Source organism: Tupaia chinensis, unplaced genomic scaffold (assembly GCF_000334495.1).
Source record: "Tupaia chinensis unplaced genomic scaffold, TupChi_1.0 Scaffold000380_1, whole genome shotgun sequence".
NCBI classification, from domain to species: Eukaryota; Metazoa; Chordata; class Mammalia; order Scandentia; family Tupaiidae; genus Tupaia; species Tupaia belangeri.
The window spans coordinates 574515-582426 of NW_006159882.1; the positions used below are offsets into that span (position 1 = coordinate 574515).

At 39.9% G+C, this 7912-nt stretch overlaps 1 pseudogene; it reads left to right on the forward strand.

The window, feature by feature from the left end:
* Positions 1-1977: 1977 nt before the first annotated feature.
* LOC102475930 (40S ribosomal protein S2 pseudogene) lies at positions 1978-7677 on the forward strand (annotated as a pseudogene).
* The last annotated feature ends 235 nt before the right edge of the window (positions 7678-7912 follow it).

Consider the following 7912-nt stretch of genomic DNA (forward strand, 5'->3'; position numbering starts at 1 on the left):
TTTGTCTCTCTTCAGTAAGCGCACGTGCCCTGTGGTAAAATAATAAAAGTGATAATTTGAGTTATTAAATAAATATTATTCTGATATGGAGAAATAAAACAAATTTTTGTCAGATCATATGAAAAACTGGTGAAGAGACAAATTATGAAATGAAAGGATTAATAGGTTCTTGAATTGTTTGATAATCTAATTAACAAACAGGAATAAATCATACAGACACATGGGAGAAAGATATAAATTTGTTGGTACTTTGGCATGAATTATTGACATAAATGAAGGCAACATAAAACTCACAATAAGATATACTGAGGACAGTTATGACAAACTGGTTAATGACTATCGTCAATTCAAAGAGTATTTAATATTAGTCAACACACAGCACACTTATTTCGAAATGCCTTACAGCTTATATATGTAAAGTATTAGATGAAACTTCCTCAAATTTAACTACAGAACAAAAAAGTTGATGACATTAACAGTATGAACTGTGCAGCTGTAAAAAGACTTTTCTCAACCATTAGTGATAAACAATTTAAATCCATCATGTTGAAATATTGACTGGATTTTCTTTCATCCCTATATAAAATGATATTGCAAAAATATATGAAGTAATCAAATTATATAATAAAAAAAGTAAAAAGAAGGTATCTCAAAACTGTCTATTAGTTCATTAATAAAATGTTATGCTATTCTCCCTCTGGATTTTCTTAATCTCTCCATCTCATCAAAATTCTAGGCACGTGCTACTTCAGGCCACGGGGGCCAGGACTCAGACCGTGCTTGGCCATATGGAGTCCAGCACCCTAGGTACAAGACTCAACCACTCTACTGGCCCTGTATTATCATTTTTTTCTTAAAGAGAGTCCCCCAAATTATACAAACTTAAGTCCGATACAACCTGGATGAGTCCCTGTCTTATGCCCCCACCCACACGCATTCTTGCTCTAACAGGGCTCTGTAACAGCTCCTTCACTTTGACCCTTTGGGTCTAAGGATAGTAACCCCCTTTATGCTTTTGTGATTCCCCAGGAAATTTATCATTCTTTGCTGGTTTCCTTAAGCCATGGTTTCTCAACCTTGGCACTACTGATATTTTTATTGGATAATGCTTTGTTATGGAGGCTGTTCTAGTATAGGAAGTTGAACACCACCCTTTGTCTTTACCCACTAGAAGCCAGTAGAACTTTCCCAGGGTGACAGCCAAAAATATCTTCAGTATTTGCCAGATATTCCTTGAAGGGAAAAAAACCATCACCACCTCCCACCTCCCCACTGGGAAACATTATCTTATAACTTTATAAATGATTTCTTCATTAAAGTCCCTTCAATTACTTCTTTGAGTTTATCATTTGTTCTAATAAGATATCAAATATTTTTTCAAAATAAGAAGAACAACATGAAATTCTAATAAAAGTTAAATACAGGTCATTCATCTTTTTTTTTTTTAACGAAGAAAACAACTATGCATTTTATTCCTCTATGTAAAGTAATAGTCTGATGTAAGTTATTTCTTTTTTCTTTTCTTTTTCTTTTCTTTTTTCTTTGTTTTTTTGAGAGGTTTTCGCTATAGGGCGCGTGCACTCACCAGACAGACAGAGAGAGACATAGAGACAGAAAGCGAGAAATCACCCCCCAGGGGGGATGGTCACGCTGCAATCCCTTCTCCTCCATTCTCCTCTCGGGATCTTGGGCACACACGGACACCCGCCCGGCGTGAGTTTTAAGCCACTGGGTCCGGGACACGAACCGCGGTCGACTACGTGGGAGTCCAGCGACATAGTCATTACGCTAACTGCTGGTTCCCATGATGTAAGTTATTTCTAAATACTAAGTACCTTAAAAGGAATAAAAAATATACATACTAAATGGCAAATGTAAAAATGGAAAAAAGGCAAATACATTCTAGAAAGAAAACAGACTAAAGTCAATGATTACAGATGGTGAAGAAAAAGTCTTAATAATTAAATATACTCAGAAATGTCAAGTAAAAAGCCCAAAGCAGAAAGCATTACAGAAGACACAAAAGAGAGGTAGGTTGAGACAGGACATTCTGTGATGGTGGAGGAAGGGAGGCTGGCAAGTCCTCTTTTCAAAAACAACCATAAAACTGGATAAAATTGTTAAAAACAACCTCCAGAAGTCAACCAGAGACAAACAGCAAATTGAGAACTACTTATTCATATAAGCTGCTGAATGTTAGGTAAGAATAGCGGGAGGCTGTGGTTTCTTGCCTGGGGCTATTTCTTTCCCAACTTCCTTCCATGCCATCCTTCAGCCTGGTTAGCTCAGTAGTAAAATTCAGGGAAGGGCTAGCTGTGAAAAAATCAGTTTTACTGCTAGACAGGGCTGGCTTAATTTGGATTAGAGAGTAAAAAAAAATCCAAGCCCAGTGTTGTCAGTAAAAATAGCGAACTTGGAAGAAAATAAATGGAGAAAGCCCACCGCTTTCTCAAGCTGGGGTTATAGTCCCATTAAGGCAAGAAGCAGACCAGATGAAAAGAAAGATATTTAATGAGAGATCCTGGAAATGAGACAACACAGGGGCTAGAGAAGCTCTTCACGTCGCCTGACTGACTGGGAGGCTGAGTACACAAGCAGGAAAACAAAACACAAAACAAAACAAAACGTTAGAGCCTAGCAGAAAGTAAAAGCCAGGGGAGGTTTAAAAAGTGCTCTGTAGCTCCTGAAGACTCATAAGCAAGAAGTGGAATTATTGGGTCGAATATTTGAACATATTCTCTGATCAAGTATTGGTTAGCCAACCGCTGTGCAGTCAGGGTGATCCCTGAGAACCCAGCTGAAAACAAAATTGAGCACAGATATCAGTTCCTATCCTGTAAGGGCACAAAAGATACCATAGGTGCTAGGAAGGTCATCAAAAGAAAAACAAAACACAAAACAAAACAAAACAAAACAGCAACATGACCCTATGCATAGAAAATCCAAGAGAAGGGACCAACAGTTGGCATAATGGTTATGTCGCTGGACTCCCATGTAGTTGACTGTGGTTGGAGTCCTGGACTCGGTGGCTTAAATTCGCGCATGCATGCATGCCCAAGATTCCGAGAGGAGAATGAAGGAGAAGGGATTGCGGCGTGGCCATCCCCACCTCGGAGGTGATTTTTCTCTTTCTGTCTCTCTGTCTCTCTCTTTCTGGTGAGGGCATGCGCCCTGTAGCAAAAACCAAAAGAACTCAAAAAACAAAAATACCTAAAAGACAAAAAAAACCCCCCAAAATCCCAAACTTTAGAACTTAAAAAAAAAAAAGGCAAAAAACGTCAGCCAAGTCATAGGATGAAAAGATCAGTTGGAGTTTTGTATACTAAGAAAAAAAGTTTTAAGTGAAAATAAGAAAAAACATTCCATGTACAGTAGCATAAAAACATAAAAAAGTATTCCTAAATGTATTACAACAAGGAAATGTAAAAGATATTAAACAAAAGCTGAATAAATGGAAAGGCCAATCAATTGGCATGAGAGATCCTTTTTTGGTAACAGAAATGTCCTAAAACTGGATTATGGTGATAATTGCACAATTCTACAAATGTCCTAAGAGTAAATGAATCGTATAATTATGGTATGTTTTATGGTCTATAAATTATATCTAAGTAAAGCTATTTAAAAAAGAGAGGTACATGGGGCCAGCAGTTGGTACGGTGGTTAAAATGCTGGAGTCCCACATGGCTGATTGCAGATCAAGTTCCGGACATGGTGCCATGAAAAATCACACAGAGTGGGTATGCATACTTGCCCAAAATCCCAGGAAGAGAATGGAAGACAAAGGATTGCTATGTGGCCAACCCTCCTGGGGGTTAATTTCTCACTTTCCTCTCACTATTTCTTTCTTTTTTTTAATTAATTAATTAATTAATTAATTCATTCCATTTGACTAGAGAGGGACAGAGAGGGGTGGTGGTGGTGAGAAAGCAAGCCACCAGGTCTGGGACTAGAGCTGCGGTTGGCCATGTGGGAGTCCAGTACCCTTTACCACCACACCACCTACTTGCCCCCTTTCGCTATTTCTCTCTGTTTCTCTCCGGCGTATGCACACATCCTGTGGTGGTGAAAACCTTAAAAAAAAGAGAGAGAGAGGTAGATCAATATGTTGGTAGGCAACTGATGCTGTTTTTACAAATAAAATAAAAATGATGTTACAATTTGGTCACAGAAAATGTAGCTGATTTATGAAATCAGTATAACATTTTTGTTCATTTTTTGGCTTGTATTTTTGTTTATTTTTTTTTCTTTTGAAAAAGAGAAAGAGACAGGAGACAGAAAATGAGAACTCACCATCCAGGGTGGATGATCATACTGTAATACCATCTCTTCCATTCTCCTCTCAGGACGTTTGGCACACACGCACATGCACCTAATGTGAGTTCCAAGCCACTGGACCTAGTACTCCAATTGTGGCTGACCACATGGGAGTCCAGTGCTGTAACCATTATGCCACCTGCTGGCTCCTGTATTTTTATGTTTTTATTTATGAATTCGTTTTTGTAGGTAGAGGGCTATCAGATAAGTAATTGTCCTTCAATACTGTAAGAGAATATAACTCTGAAGGTGTTAGAATTGCCTATTTGATTGGAATTGAGAGGTTGGGTTTTATGATTAAATTTGCCCAATTTTATTGTGCTCATTTGTTATTCTCAATTTTTAAGTTCAGTTACTGTGTTTAACTCTCTTTTGAGTCAGTCTTCCTTCCAATTTGACCTGGTGATAACTATTAACTAATAAACCAATGTTTATTGACTTACATATAGTAATATTTTTGTTATTGGTAACAGAACGTGACTTGCATTTATCACATTGGGTTCTGTATATCTGGACTAGATAATATTCACATCAACTTAACATTAGCTTGACTTAGTTGATTTGCCCAAACATGTTCTGTATCCATGTAGCGTGTCTAAAACCCCTTTGCAGGTGTCAGCCATGTCCCTTTCCATCAAGTTAGATAGTGTGACTTGGGAAGCAGATTGCTTATTAGCATACTGTCTGATCAACCTAAGAACTTTAATTCAATTCCATTTAACTCTTTCCTCCTAAGGGTGCAGTATGACTTTCTCCAACTTGTTGAGGTAAAATTCTGATAGCACACAGTCAATGCAACTCAGATGAACTTTTCTAACATTTGATTTCATGGCCACAAGTTACCCTAGAAGCTGGAGCTTCTAGTTTAATTTTCTATCTTGCTTATTTTCTGAATCACCAGTTGTACTTTTCCAGAAATTGCAACTGCTGAGTTAATATTGAAGTTATTGAAATCAGTTAGAACTGAGAAAACTACTCCAAGTCATCTGGAAATTCCAATAGGGAAAACATATCAGAGTTTGCTAGTAGGTTTTCTCCATATGGTATTATCGATGTGTGCGAACTCAATAACCTATTAAATATATTGCAATTAGAATGATACACTAAAGTTAGAACCAATGAGTTTCAAAAATAGCTTGAGTGTTGGGGACCAGCAGTTAGCGTAATGGCTATGTCGCTGGACTCCCACGTAGTCGACCGCGCACATAGTCGACCACGGTTCGCGTCCCAGACCTGGTGGCTTAAAACTCACGCTGGGCACGTGTGCGTGCGTGCCCAAGATCCCGAGAGGAGAATGGAGGAGAAGAGATTGCGGCGTGGGGGTGATTTCTCACTTTCTGTCTCTCTGTCTCTCTCTGTCTGGCAAGCACACGCGCCCCATAGCAAAAACCTCTCCAAAAAAAAAAAAGCTTGAGTGTTCACTATTACATTTCTGAATCACTTTCATGTTAGTTTTTTTTTTTAATTGAGAGAGATTTTTGCCATAGGATTCATGCACTTGCTGGAGAGACAGAGAGACAGAAAGTAAGAAATCATCACCACCCCACTGGGAGAATGACCACACTCATCTTTTCTCTTTTTGGCATTTTGTGCATGTATGCACATGCACCCAGTGTGAGTTTCACACCTCCGGGTCTGAGACTCAAACCGTGGTTAGCCATGTGGGAGTTCAGTGATTTAACCATTTAGCCATCTGCTTGTTCCTTTTAAAACAGAAGCACTGGGGCCAGCATATGACATGGTGATTAAGGCACTGGAATCTCACATGACTCCATGTGGTTTGAGTCCCAGACCTGGAGACTTGAAAACCATGATGCCTGAGTGCCCAAAAATCCTAGGAGGAGCATAGACGAGAAGGGATTGGGAAGTAGCCATCTTTCCAGGGGTGATTTCTCACTTTCTCTCTCACTCTGTCCAGTGAGCCCATGTGCCCTATGGTAAAAAAATAAAAACAACAACAACAAAAAAACAAACCAGAGCAATTATGTTCCTTTTTGATGGAACTGTCTTCTACTATCTCTATTTTCCCACTGTCCTCTGCATTTAGGGTTGCCACTTACATTTTTATTTTTGAAGTTTGAAGGAACACCATGCAGTAAACAGACTCTTCAGTCAAACAACCCCAATTTAGATTTAAATTTTAGTTATGGCAATCAATCATTCTGTTAGGAAAGTCTCTAATGTATCTGTACCCCAGTGCCCTTATCTCAGAATGGGGATATTAAGATCTATCTTAGAGGGTGCTATGAGGATTAAAAGTAATGTCCTTAAAGTACTTGGCATAAGTAGGCACACAACAAATACTGGCTGCTCTCCTTTCCTTTCTTCCTCTTCTTGGCTGTTAACCTATGCATGTCTACATAAAATAAACTGATTGATAGTCATGATATGTCTTTCCTTATAAACTCTCTCCTAATATTGTAGGGAAATAGGATGATATTCAATTATTCAATGACAGTTCATTCATTTCCGTCAGTGTTCTAGGTGTTGGATATATTATTACAAACAAAATTAAAGTGCCCTTCTTGTCTGAGAAAGCACCAAATGGCGGATGATGCTGGTGCAGTGGAAGGGCCCAGAGGGCATGGTGGCTTTGGTAGAGGATTCCATGGAAGGCCTGGGGTTAGGGTTGTGGCCGGGGTTGTGGCTGGGGTTGGAGCTGAGGCCGCAGAACTCAGAGAGGCAAGACTAAGGACAAGGAGTGGATCTCGGTTACCAAGCTGGGCTTCCTGGTCAAAGCCATGAAGATCAAGTGCCTGAAAGGGATCTATCTTTTCTCCCTGCCCATCAAGGAGTCTGAGATTATTGACATTTTTCTGGGAGCATTTCTCAAAGATGATGTTTTGAAGATTATGCCTGTGCAAAACAGACTGCTGCTGGCCAGCGGACTAGGTTCAAATTGTTTGTCACCATCAGGAACTACAATGGACACATTGACTTCAGTGTGAAGTGCTCTAAGGAGGTAACCACTGCCATCCAAGGGGCCAACATTCTGGCCAAGCTCTCCATCATCCCATGCGAAGAGGCTACTTGGGGAACAAGATTGGCAAGCCCCACACTGTTCCTTGCAGGGTGACTGGCCGCTATGGGTCTGTGCTGGTGCTCCTCACTCCCGACCCCAGAGGCACTGGCATCATCTCAGCACCTGTACCCAAGAAGCTGCTGCTGATGGCTGACATCCAAGACTGCTACTCCTCAGCTTGGGCTGCACCACCACCACAGACAAGTTTACCAAGGCCACTTTTGGTGCCATCTCTAAGTCCTACAGTTATCTGACCTCTGGAAAGAGACCATGTTCACCAAGTCACCTATCAGGAATTCACTGACCATTTGGTCAATACCCATACCAGAGTCTCCATGTAGAGAATCCAGGCTTCAGCTGTGGCCACAATATAGTGTTTTTATACAAGAAAAATAACGTGAATTAAGCCTGAAAAAAAAATTAAATTCCCTGACCTCATGGAATATACACACCAATAATTAGGTGAGATCATGAGGATTTTGTTCTTTTTTAAAAACTTGACCAGGGGCCAGCAGGTGGCATGGTATTAAGGCAGTGAACTCCCATATAGTGAACTGAAGATTCCAGTCTAGAACC